Raw genomic sequence first — 21,664 nt, 5'->3', positions numbered from 1 at the left:
TTCATATCCACGCATTGCAAGGACCGTTACTCGGCTGTTCTAAGACCGGTGTTCTGTTATGCTGGTCTTAGAACAGCCAAGTAGCAGTCCTTGCTACGCGTTGATATGAACGCTCCTTGACAAAGGGGCTTGTAGAAATGTATTGTTGCTATGGATTGATATGCTGTTGATAGCATCGATAACCCATTAACTTGAATACTTGTGACTTAAAAACAGAACTTGGATTACAACTTCTTTGAATCATTTTCATGATCATGTACGGAGTGCCTCGCCAAGGGGATGTATTTGCAGTGGTTTGTGTACACTACCTGTCTTGCACTTTTGTTGCTTTGACGGAAGCACCACCCTTGGGAGCACCCTCAGCTGAACAAGATTCTACATACTTCGTTTACTACCGCTGTGCACCACCCACATCCTTTTGTATTTTCACAAATTTGGAAGGACATGCATTGACTCCCTATATGCCTCTACATGACCGTGGGCCTCATTTATGAGGGACTTGCACCACTGGTGCGTGACCTTTTGCCATTTTAGTTTTAACGCACCAGCAGAGCATGACCTTCATTAATTATGGCCCTTCTATTAATGTCTATGTATATGCTATTACATGGGTACTCACAAACTTTATCTCGGGGCCAAATTTACAGTGTGGCTTGTGGCCGAGGGCCGCAGTGGTGGGGCCGGGGTCAGTGGGGGAGTGGGCAGGGCTAGAGCCACAAATACAAACTGACCATGAGGTTGGACACAGGCCGCAGCAACAGACGCCTTTGTCTACTGAGCGACCAGACCTGGCATGCACATCTCTCACACTCACTCTCTCTCACTCACTCACTCACTCACTCACTCACTCACTCACTCACTCACTCACTCACTCACTCACTCAGTCTGTCTGTTTCCCTTCCTCTCTCTCCCTCTGTCTGTCTGTCTCCCTCCCTCTCTCTCCCTCTGTATGTCTCCCTCCCTCTCTCTCCCTCTGTGTCCCTCTGTCTGTCTGTCTCCCTCCCTCTCTCTCCCTCTCTCCCACTCTGTCTGTCTGTCTGTCTCCCTCCCTCCTCTCTCTCCATCTGTCTCACTCTGTCTGTCTCTCTCCCTCCCTCTCTCGCCCTCTGTGTCTCTCCCTCTGTCTCCCTCCCTCTCTGTCACTCTCCCTCTCTGTCTCTCTCTGTCTCCTTCCCTTTCTGTCTCCCTCCCTCTATGTCTCTCTCTGTCTCCTCCTCTCTGTCTCCTTCTCTCTGTCTGTCCCTGTCTGTGTCTGGGCCTGTCTGTGTCTGGCCCTGTCTCTGTCTGGCCCTCCTCCCCCTCCCTCTGTCTCTCTGTCCTTGTGTCTATCTCTGTCTGTCTCTGCCGCTATCTGTCTATGTATGTCTGTTTCTGCCCCCATCTGTCTCTGCCCCCATCTGTCTCTGCCCCCATCTGTCTCTGCCCCCATCTGTCTCTGCCCCCATATGTCTCTGCCCCCATGTGTCTCTGCCCCCATGTGTCTCTGCCCCTATCTGGCTCTGCCTCTGTCAGTCTGTCCCTGTCTCTACCTTTCTCTGGTCCTGCCCCTATCTGTCTCTCACACTATCTGTCTCTGACACTCTGGCCCTATCTGCCCCTCCCTCTATCTGCCTCTGCCTCTATCTGTCTCTGACACTACCCCCCTGTCTGCCCCTGCCCCTGTCTGCCCCTGTCCCTGTCTGCCCCTGCCCCTGTCTGTCTCTTCCCCTTCTGTCTCTGCCCCTTCTGTCTCTCGGGTAGTGCACACATACTGTGTCTACACATCCCCGTCACCAGCCCAGAGACAGCCTCCCCCCCTGTAATGTAAAAGCCAGCTAGTTTTCTTTCAGAATTTGCTGCTTTGTAGGGTCTGTGTCCCACCACTTGTCCCATCATGGCACCCCCAGCAGTCAGACCAAAGCCCCCTTGGCGCCAGTCAGCGGAGTATTTCACGGGTCTTTGAAAGACCATTTAATTGTTAATGAGGCCTTGTTGAATTTGATCTCTTCTTATCGCCCCTGCATCTCCACCCTATGCCTGAAATCACCCGGACCCCATAAATCAACAACCGGTGGTGTTTGCAGACACTTTGGAAAAAAATTTAATTTAACAGAGGTACATGTCTGCAAGGTCCACGGGCCGCACAGGAAGGCTTGCCGGGCCGCAGAGGAAGGCTTGCCGGGCCGCTGACGGCCCGCGGGCCGTACTATGGGTACCTGTGTGCTAGTACAACATTATTACATCCAGAACCTCATTTATGAGTCATTACAGCAACATTAGCAGTATGGTAGCATGGATGGTGCATTGTATCATACTCTTTTGCTTACCTACAAGTAGTCCATTTCCATACTGGCCATTCTTGAAGCGATCATTTATGATGCAGTTCCTGAAGATGAACGCATCATGTACACTGCCAGGGTATTTTGCCAGCACATTAGTAAATAGTCCACGGTGATCCACGATGGCCTGTACATTAATTGAATAAGTGTGTTTCCGATTGATGTACAAATGTGCAGTTGCTGCCGGAGGTACTAACTGCACATGCGTACAGTTCATGGCACCCAGAACATGGGGTAAGCCTGCTATGGCATAGAATCCTTGCTTTATCTCCATCTGGTCTTGTGCATTGTTGGGAAAACGGAGGTAGCGGGGTGTGAGATGGATGATGGCATCCAGGACAGTTGGCAGGAATGATGAAAAAGCTGGCTGGGATATTCCTGCCAGTTTGGCGACTGTTGTCTGAAAGGAGCCCGAGGCTAGCATGTGCAACACAGCCAGGAGCTTTGCCTGTGGCGGTATGTTTGTAGGCCTGTTGCTTCCTACCTCTAGCCTTGGTCCAATGAGTCCCAGTAGATGTTCAATGGTCTCCTTCTTCAGGCGGAATAGAGTTATGACCTCATCATCCCTGATGCCTCTCAGGACGCTCCTTGGACGGAATATCCGCTCCTTTCTGCGGCGTTGCCTTGGGGGTGGGGGTGGATTTTGTGGTGCAGGGGGTTGTGGTGGTATTCCTGCAGCTAGTTGTCTCCGTCTGGCAGCTACTCTCAGCATTACGACCTCCATGGTGTGGGTATGGTTGCAGCAAAGTTCAATGGCCTCCTCTCCTCTCTCCTCTCCTCTCGCTATGTGCCGATGCGTCATTTCCTGCGCGTCCGTTTTGTAGGCGCACCAATTCCGACGCATCCGCAACGCTGCGCCATTTCCGTCGCGGATGCGCCAAAAGCGGGAAAGTTAGTAAATGCGGATGCGTCATTTTTGCGCAAGTTTTTCCGCGGTAACGCCCACATTGCATACATTAATATTTGCGCATCGCAGGGCATTCTGACGCAGTGGGTTTTTTAGCGCAGTGAGGTAAAAGTGACGCATCGCCGGAGATGCGTCACTTCATTAATATGGCGCATGCGGTGCGCCGAAGATGCGTCATTATTTTTGACGCATCTTCGGCGCAAGCTCTTCATAAATAAGGGCCTGTGTGCCTAAAAATGATTGCTGGTGTGCGGTAAAGTTGACTGCCAGAGTTTTAACCCTACATACCAGACAACGTTTTATAGAGGTTGTACTTTGTCTAAAGTTATGGTAATTGAAATGATTTAAATAAATTAACCTAGTAATCCTATTGAATAAACTAAATTATTCGTTGCTGAATTCTAAAAAGGTGCAACCTGGAGCAGCATGTAATTATAATAACAATAGACTAGCCTATATTATAAATTCATAGGGAAATATAATACAAACCAACATTTCATCTATATGTGTGTCCTCAAAATGCCCTCTCTTGGGTCTGAACGCCAATAACCGTTCTGACTCGCTAGGATACGTACTTAAACTGACCATCATTTTGACTGTAGATTGATTCTCTGTGAATAATGCTCTCCTAAGTAGTCTGCCACCTGTCTCTTCATTTTGGGACACATTTGGATGAAATTTAGTATTTCAATTTATTCACTGAAAGGTTGCCTTTTGCACTGAGCCCTTTTTCATAATACTGTTATTGTTTATTTATATTCTAGTCCCAGGATCTTACATTAACCCCTTCGCTGCAGCGGCTATTCCGCCGCAGCGCTAGCGGGAGGGGGGGGGGGGCAGTCGCGCGGCGGTCCCATGCTTGTGACGGACCCGCCCCATCACGGCTCGCGGGTGAGCTGTGCTTGTGACGGAACGGTTCCGTCACAAACCCGCCCGCCCATTAATTAGTCAGGGCAGGCGCGGTGAGCGGGCCGTGACGGAACCATTCCGTCACAAGCACAGCTCACCCATGGCTTGTGACGGAGCGGTTCCGTCACAAGCATGCAACGGGTTAAAGTTCCGGTTTCATAGAAGGCCACAGCACACCATCTATTATCTTTGTTTCCTTAGGGATTTACTCATGCCTTTACCATTTGATCAAACAGTTTGTCCTTCGAAAATTACTGATCCCTAAAAGTGCCTTAGTTCCAATTTTTTAAAAGATTTGGGAAGCTTAGAAATGGGCCAGTACAAAGTAAAATATACACAATGGTACTTTTATATTATTGGTTGACATTTTCAGAGATGGCAAGGGTTATACAGCTGCAGCATGGCCACTCACTACCTCTAATCCTGAAGCGGCTCCGAAGCATACCGACAGTGAGTGTTGAAACTAACAGAATTTATCTAGAGGTTAGCTATACATTTTTAAATATACATCGCAAGTACTTCTCTGTTTGGTTGTTATCAATGTAAGTGGACACTAGCAAAGCTTCTCTGTGGGACACCAATCTTGTTACTCAGGTGGGCTCTTTCATTTAATTTTAAAACACAATTGAAGTAGGTGTCACATGCGTTTTATCTTTTTATGCATATGTATATTATGTATAGATGTTTTTTACTGTACTTTTATGATCCTATATTCTAAGCATCGAATAAAGTAAATTGACTGACAGTACCTGCATGCATTTCTCAGCAAGGATACCACATTTGGTGTTTGGTCATTGGAAAGTACCACCACTTGTATGCAGGGCAGTTACAGGCCTAATAGGAGATTTGCTACAGTTTTATTGCGAAAGTGCAACCCTTCTCAGCATGGGGACAAATACATTTTACGTAATAATAGTAGCACTAATATTAGCACTTATAAAAAGGGATGCAAACGGTCTAATAACACAGTCACATTCAGAGCAGAGATGAGAGTCAGGAATAACATGGAAATGCTTGGAACATTTGCACTACTTTGCAGAACATCTTATCATAGTGCGTGCAAACCAACACCTTTTATCACGTTGCTTTTGACGGATAGGTTAAGGTTTGGCAATGTCCATGACTCATCAGTAAATTCGCCAAACTGTAAAATAGTGGTTCAAACATAAAAAAAATCTCTATATATGCACATAATAAAACATTAAATAAACTACAACTTTGCAATAAAGTTGCATTAATAAATCTTCAAATTGTAATTTTTAGTAACATCAACATTTTTATTTATTTATTTATGTGTCTTATAAAGCGCACTGTCACCTTGCAGGCATCCTGGCACTGATGGCTCAAAGAGGGCGGGAGTGTCAGACAGAACGGGACAGGACGGGCAGGTTGCACATACTAAGGAAACAGCCAGGTTTTAACCTTTTTTCTGAACGGGAGAAGCTCCTTGATTTGCCTGATTTCGCACGGGAGTGAATTCCAGAGCTTGGCAGCGGCCCCCTCAAAAGATCTACCCCCTGATCTAGTCTTCCTAAACCTAGGCACTCTCACCAACCTAGCCGCAGAGGAACGAAGCAGCCTGGTTGGGGAATACCACGCAAATTTGGCTTGCAGGGGTAGAGGGCCTATTCCGTGTAGGGCCATGAAAACGAGGCAGAGGGCCTTGAATTGTACCCTCTGTCTCAAAGGGATCCAGTGCAGCTTTGCCAAGGCCGCCTGCGCATGTGCTCTCTTAGGGAGCCCCAAAACCACCCTAGCAGCCGCTGATTGCAGTCTTTGGAGCCTATCCAGAAGGAAGCCAGGGGCCTCCAGTAGCAAGGCATTACAGTAGTCCAACCTACTAAGGATCGTACACTTTGCCACCAGAGCGCGCGCCTGAGATGGTAATAATGGCATGATCTTCCGCAAAGACCGCAGGATAGCAAAACAGTAGGAGGGCGTCTTTTTGACGTGTGTCTCCATGCTGAGCTTCTGATCCAGCATGGACCCCTAGGTTGCAAACTGATTCCACTGGTCGCACTTTAGTCTCTGTCTCAGGAGGCCAAAAGTTCTCTGGAAATGGCCGGGAGATCTTATTCCCATTGCTGAAAAGCACCTCCGTCTTCCCAGCATTAAACTGGAGGGAGTTGTTCTTTAGCCAGCATGACGTGTCACGCAGGCAATTGTGGAATACCTCCAGAGGTGTAGATTCCTCTCCCTCAAAAAAGAGGATCATCTGCGTGTCGTCAGCGTAGTTTATTGTTTTAATTTTGTAGGCTTTAATAAGTGAGATCAGAGGTCTTAAATATAAGTTTAAAAGAATGGGACTAATTGCTGATCCCTGCGGCACCCCGTGTGAGACATTGGAGAAAGCCGATTGGAAGGGAGGCAGGGACACCGCCTGCTGTCTGCCCTGCAAGAATGAACCGAAACCACCTCAGAGCGTTACCTCCCACCCCAGCAACACTTAAGCGACCCAACAGGATCTCATGGTTAACCATATCAAAGGCGGCTGACATATCAAGCAGAATCAAAACCGCTGCTTGTCCCCTGTCTGCAAGCCTTTGAAGCTCGTCCACAGCAGTGACCAACGCTGTTTCAGTCCCATGAGCCGGCCGGAAGCCAAATTGATCTTCCTCTAACAAGTGATGCTGTTCCAGGTGTTTGGAAAGAGTTAAACTGACCCAACGCTCCACAATTTTGGTAGGAAAAGGTAGCAGGGAAATGGGTCTATAGTTCTTGGAACAAACCGGGTCCAAAGAATGAAATGAAATATATTCAAATTAATATACGGTGTATAGTTAAACAGATGTACCTTCACAGAGAGGACAGGAGAGGACAGAAGGTGAGGAATTATAGGAGAGTGAATGGAACATGGAGGAAGGCAATGAACTCCCACTCAGCACCTCCATAGCAGTGGCTCAAAGGTACAGATTTGTAACCCACACACTGTCTACTGATGAGTCTGAAGAACCACCCAAACCTGGACGCACCAACACCAAGGGATATGGAGCAAGCAACAGTGAGAGCAAAACAAGCACAAAGTGGCTTCTTCTGAATCATAAAACTATGTTAGAACATTGTAATGTTGAGTGCTTCATTGAAAACAATGGAGTGCTCTGGGTTTCTAATGACCGGCAGAAGCTCAGCGCATCAACAATCCAATGTTTAACAAAAGCCTCAAGGAGCATTTGTCTTACAAATTAGAACATTCTGCCCTTTAGGGGCAGAATGTTCTAATAGCCTAAGAGCCCTCCGTAGCGAACCCTCCGTAGCGAGCTCTAACGACCATTAAAGGCCAGCTCTCTTGTTAAAGGCCCTCGCCTTCGGCTTGGTCCTTTAACTCTGGAGCAGGCATTTAATGGCCGGGAGAGCCTGCTACTATGGGCTCTAAGGCTTTGTTAGAACATTGGAATGTTGAGCGCTCCATTGAAGACAATTGAGTGGCTCCGGGATTATAATGTAGCCTTATAGCCCGCCGTAGCAGGCTATACCGGATATTAAAGGCCCGCTGACTCGTTAAAGGCCCGAGCCGAAGGCGAGGGACTTTAACGAAACAGCGGGACTTTAATAGCGGTATAGCCCTGCTACGAAAGGCTATAAGGCTATTAGAACATTCTGCCACTAGATGGCAGAATGTTCTAACAAATTAAACAAAGGGTTCTCGAAGCTCGAGCTTCGAGAAGCCTTTGTAGAACATTTGAATGTTGCTCTGCGGGCCTTTACCGGCCCGTAGAGGCAGGAAGCACTCCATTGTCTGCAATGGAGCTCCTAACATTCCAATGTTCTAATAGGTGGTATATACCTACTGCTTCAACAGTCTAACATTTGTCTTTATGTCTCTCCTTTTTTAACTTAGAACATTCAACCTAAGTGGGTAGAATGTTCTAACGGCCTTATGCCCCTCTACCTATTGCTGTACCGGTTTTTAAAGGTCCTCTCCCTCACTATAGGCCCTTGTCTGCGGCTCGAGCCTATAACTCAGGTTCAGGGACCTTAACAACTGGCATAACGCTCGGCAGCCAGCTAAAAGGCTATATTATTTGTGAGCAAAGCTGAAAGAGGCCTTTGTTTGGAGTTATGCGTCCCTCCATTTCAAATGACAGTGGTTGTATTACGGACTGATGAGCCTTTTCACAAGCACATTTTTGAGTACATAAACTAGTACTGTTATTACTCTTTTATCTACTCATCACAAAACCTTAAAAATGGGAATATTCAGGGAATATTCATATACAGTTAGTACAAATAGAAAGGACGGTGCCCTCTCTGGGCTTTTACTAATGGGGAGTTGGACATTTCACGGCTGAGTCACAACTTTTGAGAGTACATAAAAGAGTAATCCTGCAGTATTATTTCCTGTACCCATAAATGCTTTTCACAATAATCCCCTTGCAGTGCTTGCAATGTCGGGATTTGTGTTGGTAATGTGAGCAATGTATACAGTAGTTTTTAATCTAGCTAGGTATTCTTATCCACTGATTTAGTGGTATTGCAAAGCAGCACCAGCTTGCACACCTATCCTGATCCAAGTCTAAGATACATGTTGTGTCCATGTTGAAGTAATTTGACTCCATATGAAGTGAAATGATAATAACTGAGTTCAGGGTTTAGTAATGTAACTACAGAATGACAAAGGATTGTGCTCCAAAAATATTGTGTCCAGGATATCGACTAGCATGATATCGTGAAAATAAAAGTATATTAGTATAGATTTACAATTACTCTATGTATTCAAGGGATGTAGATGTGTACTTAAAAATAGCAAATCTACACATACCTATATAATCTTACTTTAACAATATTGCGTTACTTGATATAATGGAGACAATATTATTGCAAGCAAATCTTTAAAACTTGATATTTTAGCGGAATACCTTTTGCATGTCAGATGAGCTTAACAAAGGGAAATATTATTTCACTAGTTTTGATAGTCACACTGGGCTAGTGTAGAGGGGGAGTGACATAGGACATCTGACAAAAAAGCAGATATTCACTAAACCCTCTTGTGTGTTACCCCTTTCCCACTTAGTGGCAGAACCAATTTTCCCGAAAGTTGAGCTGCATCCGCATCTGCCATAGAGAACACCGATCTGGCGGTATTGGCCTTGCTGGAACTTGCATGGGACCTCTGAATTCTCAAGAACTTCCATCCTGTGCATTGTTGCAATTTCATGAAATTTACATTCACAGTCGGTGTCTTTAATAGGTTGGTTATGCAAACGCGTTCCAGATGTTGAAAATCTACACCAAGAAAAGGAACATGAGCAGTGCCTAAATGCTTGGTTAAATTTGGATGGAAGTTCTGTGAGTTTACCTAATCACCAAAGTCAAATTTCTCTTAAAGACTGACCTATCATCTTGAGATTATTTCATGTTTAAACTGTTAGAACTCATATGGGGACCACAGGGCACACAGGGATTACCGAGCACCAACTGTGGTGGCTGAGGTTGTTTCCCACTGATATCTTGGGGCCAGTCCTACGATGGCGTTGCTAAATGGGCCATGTGCACCCCTACTGCATTTGACTCTCAGAGTATCCATGGTAAGCAGTCCACGGGGTCTCCGGGAGCTGATATGGAGCTAAATTGTGCAGAACTCAACAAACACACTTTAGACGCAATATGTGACTATCTGGCCCGGTGCTTTTCTTTTAGGAAAAAATAGGTACTTTGCTCATACCAGTCTGTAATAAGATACATAAACAGAAAGACTGGGATGAACACTGTGAGGTCTACAGAGTTTACTACACTGTAAAAATGAAAGTTCTAGATTAATTGCAGCTGCAGGCTCACTTTGTCTGAAGTGGAGCTGCTGTCCTGTAGTCTGTGAACGGAAGCTCAGTTCATACACTAGACTCAGCAGTTCCGCTATGCACAGGGGCATAGCTTAGCAAGTGAGATTCAGGGAGGGGTATTGGGAGGGGAAAGAGAGTAATCGTAAACTTCCTGACTCAAAAACAGTATGCTGAAGGGTGGAGGGATGATCAAGGTCTGAGATACGTTTCCCATGACACACAAGTTCAAAACTGATTTGCATCAGGTGGGCCCCGGTCTATGTTCCTGAAAAAAAATCATAACAGCAAGTTAAAACCTTTTAGTCAAACAAGGACCAACAAAGCATAGGATACCCGACTCAGGGCCCCCAGATACAACTCTCAAGCCAAGAATGAATTTATTTGGGGGTTGGCTTGTCACACCCCTAACACTCCCCACTCCCTGAGCTATGCCCCAGGTATGCCAGTTTTAGGTAATACTCAGACTCCTATCAAGTAGTTACCTTTAGCCAGTTCACAATCAGTGTTGTCACAGGAGGTAACTGATCACTGGTGCACACTCGGATTGTTCAAGCGAGGATGTGATGTCATTTGGGCATGGGGCAATCAGTTGCCCTTGCAGTCTTTTGTCACAGTGGCGTAGCCTCCTCGCCTCCACATCAGATAATGACGGGTGCAGTGGTTCAGTGTAGGAGACACAGCTCCGGCACTTGCGGTGGGCATTGCAGATTCTCCAAGCCAGCTGGCGAAGGAAGGCCATGGTTTTATTCAATCCACATGAAGAAAATATTATGCAATTTCTTTTGCTGCAATTAATTTAATTAGCACATTCAAAGTACACTACATTTCCCATAATCCTGCTATCCCAGGCAGAAAGTAACCACAAAGAAGAAATAAACCCAGCACTATAAACAGAGGCAGTCCATTGCCAACATCCTCTTCTCTTAATGATTGAAATCTATAGACCTTGGGAGAACTGAAACAGCATAAATTAGAAGCAAAAACCAAGAGGAACCCATGTAACATATTTGCCTTGATATACATAAGGAACACATCCTTCCTCTGACACGAATGCCTGCCTTCAAGCAAGTTGTCTCCTGGGATATCAGACTGCCACCTAATTAGCTGAGACTGGCACTTACTCTTGCATGGCTTCATGAATCGGCCACAAACTGCCTAAAATGAGATGTCAGTATTTGGGTCATATTCATATACAAAAAGTACAAATAAAAAGAGCTGCGTTCTCTTTGCACTTTTACTATTAGAGAGTTTAACATTTCGGCTGATTTCGAAAGGCATGTAGGAATACTCTTGTAATACTCATTCTGGTACTCATAAATGCTTTTGTGATTCTATGGCAGGACCGGAGGCTTCTGATTATGCTTTCTCATTTCTGTACTGCACAAACAGCAGCCAATGAAAATGAAACTACAAATGTAAAAAACAACATTTCCCATTAGGCTTTGAACCACGCCTCTCTTACAACAACCAATCACAATGGTAATAAGCATATAAAGCATAGAGACACTAATCAGGCCTCCTCTTTCTTTGCTGCTCCGCAGCCCAGATAACTGCTCTATAATTTATATGTTTATTCTCAATGACTTGTGGCCTATGCCCTTTATATTGCCTTAGCGCATTGTGCTTTGACTTTTACTGTTACTATTCATTGCTTTGTGTATACGCTTATGCTTGCTTGATTGATCGCTTTTGCGCTCACTGTTTTGCATTGGTTTTCACTTTCTTACCCGAGCTGTCCTTAGATTGGGACCGGAGCTCCGCTCCTCGTCCCGGCCCCCCTAGTGGCGCGTGTTGCACCCGTAGGCCCCCCGATCTCTTCCCAGTCATCGCTGCATCCAGCGGCCGCTTCCCAGCGAGCCCCGCTAGTGAGGGGTTTCGGTACACAGTCAAAATATCGAATTTTTAATTTCGACTTACACTTATATCGAGTTGCTAATATCGATGGGACAGAATATCGATGTCCAGAATATCGATGGCCAGAATATCGACCCTAAGGTAAGTAATATCGAAATTACTTATATCGATAGCATATATATCGATGTAAGTAATTTCGATTTACTAATATGTGTTAGAAATTTTAGTTAAGTATTTAAATTAATTGTTATAATATGTGTTTAATATGTTTTTATAAATAAAAAATATATAAAAGTAAATAATATGTTTTACTACCAGAGCGGGTTGTGGGTTTTTAGGGGAATAGGGTGGGAAGTAATTTTATTGTAATTAAATAATTATTTTTTAATGATTAATTTATTTTGCAATTACATATTAATTGGCAATGAATTATTTTAATTGATTAATTGATTAATTAATTGATAATTTATGTATATTTTTAAGTAAATTATATGTTTTACTACTGGAGCGGGTTGTGGGTTTATAGGGGAATAGGGTGGGAAGTAATTTATTTGTAATTAAATAATTATTTTTTAATGATTAATTTATTTTGCAATTAATGTATATTTTTAAGTACATTATATGTTTTACTACTGGAGCGGGTTGTAGGTTTATAGGGGAATAGGGTGGGAAGTAATTTATTTGTAATTAAATAATTATTTTTTAATGATTAATTTATTTTGCTATTAAATATTAATTGGCAATGAATTATTTTGATTGATTAATTGAATAATTAATTGATAATTTATGTATATATTTAACTAAATTATATGTTTTACTACTGGAGCGGGTTGTGGGTTTATAGGGGAATAGGGTGGGAAGTAATTTAATTGTAATATTAATTAATTTTGGGTAAAGGGGTATTTTTAGGGTTCAGGGTCAGTTTTCAGTTTTTGGGTAAAGGGGTATTTTTAGGGTTCAGGGTCAGTTTTCAGTTTTTGGGTAAAGGGGTATTTTTAGGGTTCAGGGTCAGTTTTCAGTTTTTGGGCAAAGGGGTATTTTTTGGGTTCAGGGTCAGTTTTCAGTTTTTGGGTAAAGGGGTATTTTTAGCGTTCAGGGTCAGTTTTTAGTTTTTGGGTAAAGGGGTATTTTTAGGGTTCAGGGCCAGTTTTCAGTTTTTGGGTAAAGGAGTATTTTTAGGGTTCAGGGTCAGTTTTCAGTTTTTGGGTAAAGGGGTATTTTTAGGGTTCAGGGTCAGTTTTTGGGTAAAGGGGTATTTTTTGGGTTCAGGGTCAGTTTTCAGTTCTTGGGTAAAGGGGTATTTTTTGGGTTCAGGGTCAGTTTTCAGTTTTTGGGTAAAGGGGTATTTTTAGGGTTCAGGGTCAGTTTTAGGTTTTTGGGTAAAGGGGTATTTTTAGGGTTCAGGGTCAGTTTTCCCTACTGTTGCACCCACTGGAGTGGGAATAGTAATTATTGTTAAGTAAGTATATATTAAATATGATTTTTAAATATTTTTTTTATTAAATAATTGAATTGAATTGAAAAATAATTTATATTGCGCAGAACAATAACCCGCAGGTATCAAGGCGCCTAACAGAAGATCAGAGAATGATCAAGAAAACTTAGGACCTTAGACATAGGCTTGCTTGAAGAGAAGGGTTTTTAAGGCAGTGCGGAAGTTCTGAAGGGACGGGAGAGATCTCAAGTCCAAAGGGAGTTCGTTCCACCACTTAGGAGCAAGGGTGGAGAAGGCTCTGCCTCCCCACTTGGCTCTTCGTACACGGGGGGCTGTCAAAAGCAGTTTACCAGAGGAGCGCAAGTTCCTTCGGGGGACATAGTGGGAGATGATGGATCCTATTCCAGTGTCACTCTTTTTGGCGATGGCTCTATAGGTCATACAAAGGACCTTGAACCGGATTCGATATTCCACCGGCAGCCAGTGCAGTGTTTTCCTGGCTGCAGTGGCCGAAGAGCGTCTGGGTAAGTCCAGGACAAATCTAGCTATGGCGTTTTGGACTACCTGTAAGCGCTGCAGCTGTCCTTTATTAAGTCCAGCATACAGCGCATTACAATAGTCCAAACGCGAGCCGATAAGAGCAACAGCTATTTGTTTTCTTGCCTGGAGAGAGAGATATTTCCTGACCCTGCGCAGAGTGTGGATCAAGCCCCAACAGGTGGAAACAGTTCTGCTCACCTGGTTGCCTAAGTCAAGGGCAGGATCTATTAACACCCCGAGATTTTTAGCAGAAGATGTGGGGGAAGGGCAAGTTCCAAGAGAGTCAGGCCACCAATTGGCTGACCAGATGTTTTCTTTCCCCCCAAACACCATCACCTCTGTCTTCTCCCCATTCAGTTTCAGAGAGTTCCGGATCATCCATTGACCAACCGCCTCCATGCAAGATCTAAACTTGGAGGCGATTAGGTCATCTGAATGGGGAAGAGAGACGAGGATTTGAGTGTCGTCTGCGTACGAGACTACCTCCATCCCGAATGATCTTATTAATTTGGCTAGTGGGGTAACATAGATATTAAAGAGGGTCGGGCTAAGTGCCGACCCTTGAGGAACCCCACATAGCAAAGGATGGGATGGAGATAGAAACTCCCCAAGCTTGACTCTTTGTTCCCTCCCCGTGAGGAAGGAGGTCAAGAGATCCAGAGCTGCGTTCTTCACCCCCACCTCCCTCAGCCGAGATGTAAGTACTGAGGGGGAGAGGGTGTCGAAAGCCGCAGTTAGATCTAGCAGGACCAGGAGAGAGGTCTGGCCCTCATCTGCTGAAGTGCGCATCTTGTCAAGCACGATGGTGAGGGCTGACTCGGTGCTAAATTCTTTCCTGAATCCATGCTGGGAGGAGTCTAAGCATCCTGAGCTTTCGACAAAGGCAGCAAGATGCTTCTTAAGATGTGTTTCAAGCATCTTAGCAGGAGCAGGGAGCAGGGAAATAGGCCGGAAGTTTTTTAGGACCCCCGGATCCAAAGAGGCCTTTTTCAGCAGGGGTTTCACTACCGCCTTCTTCCACTCTGCAGGGAAAACGCCATCTCTAATGGCTAGATTCATTATCTCTAGCAGCGGTGGTAAAAGGGTCTCCCTACACAGTTTGATGACCTTCAGTGGGCAGGTATCCAAAGGTGAACCAGACTTAGTCTTGGCTAACAAAAGCTCAAGGTCTTGCAAGGCCAGCGGGGGAAAGGTGTCCAGAGTGCAAGAAGGGGAGAGTTCAGTGATGGTCGAACTCGTCTCTACGCTGGGTATAGATGCACTAAGGACAACTCTTTGTTCCTCAAGGGCTAGGTGAATGTTCTGAATTTTAGAGTGGAAAAAGGAGGCGATCTTATTACAGAGATCCTGCGAAGGGATGACAGGGTCAGGGACTTGCAATCTGACCAGGGAGTCTACAGTTTTAAAAAGTTCCTTCGGGGAGGAGAGCGAAGAAGTCGCGGTCACAAAGTATTCTTGTTTGGCCTGCAAAATTTCAGCCTTGTATTTTTTAACAAGAAGTCGATGAGCTTCCTTACTTTTGAAGTCCCAACTAGCGTGCCATAGCCTCTCCTTTCTCCTCACTTCTTGCCTAAGAAGCCTAAGAGATTCGGAGTACCAGGGGGCGGACGGTCTCTTTCTAGCGCGGCGTCGGGATTGTTCTGGGGCTAGTTGAATCAGGGCCTCGGTAGTGACCTGTTCAAAGTGAGCGACTGCGGTCTGTACGCTATGTAGGCCAGTGGTAGCAAGGCTTGCAGCCCAGGGCACGAAGGAGTTGCTATTGATATTCCTGAAGTTTCTAGTGGTCTCTGTAGTATGGTTCCCCAATTTACGGGAGTTCACCCGTTGGTGATTCAGAAGGAAATGGACCGCCAGATGGTCAGACCAGGAGAGATGGATCGTATCCTTGATAATCAAGCGGGGGTCATTGGAAAAGATGCCATCCAGAGTGTGTCCTGCACGGTGAGTGGCTCCGGTGACACGTTGCGTAAGCCCACAAGATTCTAGGGCCTCAGTGAGACAGGAGGTGTCAGAGAGGTCGTGCCGCTCTAGGTGATAGTTAAAATCACCCATGATGGAGAAATTATCTTGGCCAAAATGAGGTTCAAGAGATTGAAGAAAATTGAAAATATGTATTATTATTATTTTTTACCATTATTACATATATTTAAATATGTTTAAGTAATTAATAAGTATTATTTACAGTATTTTTTATGTTATTTTAAATCCCAAAAAAATCGATATATTTGACAACAATATTTTTAACATCGATATTATTTTTTCGATATTTTGGTACTTACCATGTTGTACATAGGGCGTCGATATTTTTGCTATCGATATAATTACGCCGATATTTGTGTAGGTCGAAATTCTGTCTGTCGAAATTCTGTCATAGATCCGAGGGGTTTCGCCCCCCCTCGGGGAGAGAGACGCACGCCGGAGCCGTTGAGGCCCTGCGTGCGTCTCGGAGAGCTCGCGCACGCCGGTTTGTGCGCGCGCAGTTCTCGAAGGTGCCTGATCGACGCTCTGCCCCCGGCTGAAGTGGGGATCAACGCAGCATTGGCCAGGAGCCGAGGGCGATTTCTGGACTCAATTAGCAGCGTTTTCATTGATTCAAGCAACGGAGCCTTCCTGCTATTAACTCTTGCCTTCCTGTGATTCAGGAGGCAGTACTGTAATTTTTGAAGGCCCTTTCAGTCTCTTAGAAAGGGTTTTTTCCTTCATTAGTCCTAGAGTGGGACTGTATTTTATATATTTTATATTCTTCTTGGTATTTCCGGCTCCTGCACCTGGCACTCCCCAAATTCGACGCCCCTGCCTGGGCTGGTTCATAGCTTCCCTCTGGGGATTGGAGTTTGGAATTGCTAATTCCTTGTGATGATGGCAGACACTGAGTACTGCGAGGAGGAGGATGCTGCGTATGGATACCAGGGTCAGCAGGATTTCTATGAAGGAGAATCCATGGAGGATATCATTGATAAAAAGCTAGATGCCAAATTGGACAAAGCCCTTTCGTCGGCCCTCCTCCCTTTGGACAAGAAGTTGGAATTACTGGCCCCTGGTAAGCCTCTGCCCCTTCCAGACAAGGACTCTCTTCTCCCCCCACCCTAAGAAGGTGGCACTTGACCCGACCTGGCCCCATGCCCAATCGTATGAAAAGATTTATAAATCCAAAGAATCCCGATCCAATGACAAGTCTGTGACCTCCCCCCCACCCCCCCCCCCCCCCAAAGACACCACCACGGATACGGGCACCGATACTGATTCTTCGGATGCCGCCCCCCGCAAACGCACTAAAAAGCGTAAGCATACCTCTCCGGTTACTCCCTCTCCTTTTTCCTTTGACCCGACTGACATTGTCCACCCCAGGTCCTCAGACTGGGTTCCCCCTCCTGCTGTGGCGGCCTATCTGGAGGCTCACCTCCGTAAAGGGTTTGATAAGGAGGCTCGCTCCCGCCTTAAGTCCGAGTGTCCCCGTCCCGATTTACCCCACAAAGTGGCAATCACACTAGACATAGACCCCTCCATCACCACCTTTCTGAAGAAATATAAGAAGGACCCCAAGAAAGGGATTGATCGCGCGCTCAGAGCGTGCCAAGATAAAGTCCTGGACCTTTCGGGCCCTTTGGCCAAAATCCTTGAGTTAGCTCTTCAGGCTCAAGAGACTGGTGACGCCATCCACCCTGAGGTTTTGGCGGGCTGGGCTCAACGAGCCATTTGTATGCTTGGAAACGCAAACTGCGCTCTTGCCTCTGAATGACGGAAGTCGGTCCTTCTTCAAATCGACCCTCAATTGGTGGAATTGGCTTCCTCGGAGCCGGGTCCTTTGGCAGAAGGACAATTGTTTGGTGACAATTTTGTTAAGGACATTGCAAAGTTTGTCAATACTTTTGCGTCCCTAGACAAGTCTCGGGCCTCACTGAAGCGTGTGTTACATCAGGTCTCTGGTAGGGCCGGGCGTGGCAGAGGACGCTCGACAGGCGCTACTCGAATTCCAGTCCTCAAAGAGGCTACGCCCCTAGACGGGGAAGAGGGTACACGCAGGAACCGGACCAGGCCGGATTTTACCCGTCAAGATCACGCAGCTTCAGGGGCCGCTATAACAGAGGGGTCAACCGAGGCTACAAAAACTTCGATAATCAGTCTTCCGGTAAGTCCCACACTTCCTTTGCTTCCGCTAGGGGGAAGGTTGCGGCATTTTGTCAGGAATTGGACAAGTCTCACTGCAGATGTGTGGGTCCTTCGGACCGTCCAGGGCTACGAGATAGAGATGGTGACCTGCCCCCTTCAACCCTTCCCCCCTCGTCCTCTCCTTTTTTCCCATCTCGAACAGAGTTTTATAGAATCAGAACTGGACGAGCTTTTGACAAAACAGGCCATTGCTGCAGGACCCTTCATTCCTGGAGGCTTCTGCAGCAACGTCTTTCTTGTGCAAAAGAAAGGAGGCGGCCAGCGCCTTGTGCTAAATCTGAAAGATTTCAACCCCTTTGTTACGTATCGCTTCAAGATGGAAGGCATCCATCTTTTACGAGACCTTCTTTTGGAGAACAATTGGATGGTAAGATTGGACCTGAAAGATGCCTATCTGACAGTCCCCATCTGCCCATCTCATCAAAAGTTTTTGCAATTCCCTTGGAAAGGACGTTGGTTTCGTTACAAGGTGCTTCCCTTCGGGCTGTCCTCAGCCCCTTGGGTGTTCACTAAACTGCTCAAGCCGGTGATCTCTCGCCTTCGAGAGATGGGAGTGCGTCTGATTGTCTATCTCGACGACATGCTACTCCTGGCTCAGGACCGGTCCCTCCTTCTCACTCACTTGGAGTGGACGACGTCCTTGTTGCAAGATCTGGGATTCGTGATCAATACCAAGAAATCGGTACTGATACCGAATCAACTGATGGAATTCCTGGGCTTCCTGATAGACTCGGTCTCAGCCCAGCTTCTCCTCCCCCTTTCAAAGATCAGGTCCATCAAGAGGGAGATAACATCCACCTTGGCCAAGGAGAAGATTTCCTTGCGGGTGTTGGCACGGATTGTGGGCCTTCTGGCCTTGTCGATTAAAGCCATCTTCCCCGGCCCCCTGCATTACAGAGCTCTACAGACACTGAAGATCTTTTACCTGCAGAGGAATTTTCATTACGATCACTTGATCCCTCTTTCCCCCGAATCCCGAGAGGCACTTCAATGGTGGCTGGATCACAGGTCAGCCTGGAACGGCCGAGCTATTTTCGGCGCAGCCCCAGATGTGGTGGTGGAGTCAGACGCCAGTCAGTGGGGCTGGGGCGCTCGCTGTGGCGAGTTTACCACAGGAGGACGGTGGTCAGCAGACGAACTCTCTCTTCACATCAACTGTCTAGAGTTGCTGGCAGGGTCCATTGCCATCAGGTCTATCTCACCGCTGAAGAGCAATTGTTGTATACTCCTTCGGATGGACAATGTCTCCGCGGTGAGATACATCAACTGATTGGGAGGGACGAGATCCCGGATGTTAGTACACATTGCGAAGGAATTCTGGCACTTCTGCCTGGATCGCAAGATCTCCGTGGTGGCGGAGTACCTTCCTGGGAAATTCAATCAAATGGCGGATTGGAATTCCCGATTTCTCCGGGACTCCAGCGATTGGAGGCTCCACCCATCGTTGTTCTCCCGGATCATGACTATGCGAGGCCCATGCCAGATAGACCTGTTTGCCTCGCGCCTCAATGCCCATCTTCCCCTGTTTTACAGTTGGAGACCGGACACAATGGCAATGGGGACAGACGCGTTCCTTCACCATTGGGGGCAGCAGAGGAATTATGCGTTTCCACCATTTGCGCTGATCCCGAGGGTAGCGGCGTCGCTACGCCGACAGAAGGCGACAGTAGTGTTGGTGACCCCATTTTGGTCGACTCAGTCGTGGTTTCCCACACTGTTGGAGTTGTCAATAGACCTCCCCTTCCGGCACCCAGTCTTTCCAACGCTTCTGCAGGACCCAGTGGGGTCTTGCCATCCACTGGTCCTGCAGAACCAACTGTCCTTGATGGTGTGGACGCTCTCCGGAGACATGAACGCCTTGCAGGCCTTTCACGAGAAGCTTCCAGTTTTATGCAGCAGGCGGGGGCTCCTTCCACCCGAAAACAATACTCTGCTTCTTGGAAGAAGTGGGTGGGTTGGTGCCTTTCAAAACAGGTGGATCCCGTGGGATCAAATGTGACTGAGGTACTGCATTTTTTATCTGACTGCGCAACCTCGGGCCTGGCTTACAGGTCAGTTAACAATTTCAGGTCTGCTATTTCTGCTGGTCACGACCACATAGACGGTAAATCTGTAGGGATGCATCCCTTGGTGTGTAAGTTGCTTAAAGGTGTGCGTGTGGCCAACCCCCCTCGGCCCAGGTATTCCACCATGTGGGATGTTAATAAAGTGCTAAATTTGTTGGAATCCTGGCCTGATAATGGTGCTTTATCTTTAAAGCAGCTCTCTGCCAAGCTTACCATGCTGTTGTGCCTCATTTCATGTCGGAGGGTTTCATATGTCAGAGCTTTGGATTTGGCTGGGAGGATGTTTTCTCCTCAGGGTGTATCCTTTGTCATTACAAGACGTACAAAGACCATGTCTCGCTCAGTTGAATACCCAGCCTTTCCACACAACAGCAAGCTATGTGTTCTTCAATGTCTTAAATGTTATGAGGAGCGTACTATTGCACACAGAGTTGATCCTTTGGGGCAATTGTTGATTTCTATTCAAAAGCCATTCAAACCAGTCGCTGCTGCTACCTTAGCCAGATGGGTCAGATGGATCATGTCGGAAGCCAGCATTGATACTTCTGCTTATGGCGCACACTCTGCTAGGGGTGCGACGGCTTCTAAAGCCTACCTACTGGGTTCTCGCTTGGAGGATATCCTGAAGGCAGCTGACTGGTCCTCAGATTCAATGTTTAAAGTGTTTTATTATAAACCGATTCCTCATGTTTCTGATGCTGTGATTGACAAGCTTTAATTTGAGCTTTGAACCAGCATAATCAGAAGCCTCCGATCCTGCCATAGAATACAAAATGTTCTAGCTATCGCGACAAGAATTTTAGATTCTATTAAGGACACGGAGGCGAGGATTATCCCACCCGTTGGGACAGTTATGCAACTGTTGTTGATTAAATGACGATGTCTAACCTTTTATACCCACCCTTTGAGTAGTATAGGTTGTGGGAGTTTTTTCTCAAACTTCTTTTTCTGTTTTAGGAAACGACTCCAACAAGAGTTGATTGCGGCCTGTGGATTCGGCTGCTGTTCCTTCCTGCTGGAGGATGAATTCTTACTGTTCTGCATTTCTCCATTGAGAATTACTTATGGAACTGTTGCTCTCCATTGAGAGCTAAGACTTTTGGTTCAATGTGACAAGACTGTTCACGACTGTTCGCGCAAAGAAAGAGGAGGCCTGATTAGTGTCTCTATGCTTTATATGCTTATTACCATTGTGATTGGTTGTTGTAAGAGAGGCGTGGTTCAAAGCCTAATGGGAAATGTTGTTTTTTACATTTGTAGTTTCATTTTCATTGGCTGCTGTTTGTGCAGTAAAGAAATGAGAAAGCATAATCCTCGCCTCCGTGTCCTTAATAGAATCTAAAATTCTTGTCGCAATAGCTAGAACATTTTGTAATCCTCCCCATTGTTTGTTCATTTGTGTTACAATGTATTTAATTGGATAGGGCTGTTCAGCTGAATCAAACATAAATGTCTTCTTAGTCAAAATCTGATATTTGATGTTATCATAAATCCATTGTCCGAGATTTCATTGGTAAAAGTGGGGAAAATTGTTGTTGCATTTTTCATGGATACAGACTTCAAAGCACACATCACAAACTGAACTGTATTGTAGCGCTAAGTAAATTGGTGCGCTCTTCCCCTAACCCAGCGGTACTCAGGAACCATAAAAAAAATTAGGTAGCACCTACCAGAATTCAAACCTGTAA

Source organism: Lissotriton vulgaris, chromosome 5, assembly GCF_964263255.1.
Source record: "Lissotriton vulgaris chromosome 5, aLisVul1.2, whole genome shotgun sequence".
Taxonomy (NCBI): Eukaryota; Metazoa; Chordata; class Amphibia; order Caudata; family Salamandridae; genus Lissotriton; species Lissotriton vulgaris.
The sequence above is the reverse complement of the archived record's forward strand: the minus strand, read 5'-3'. Positions refer to the sequence as shown.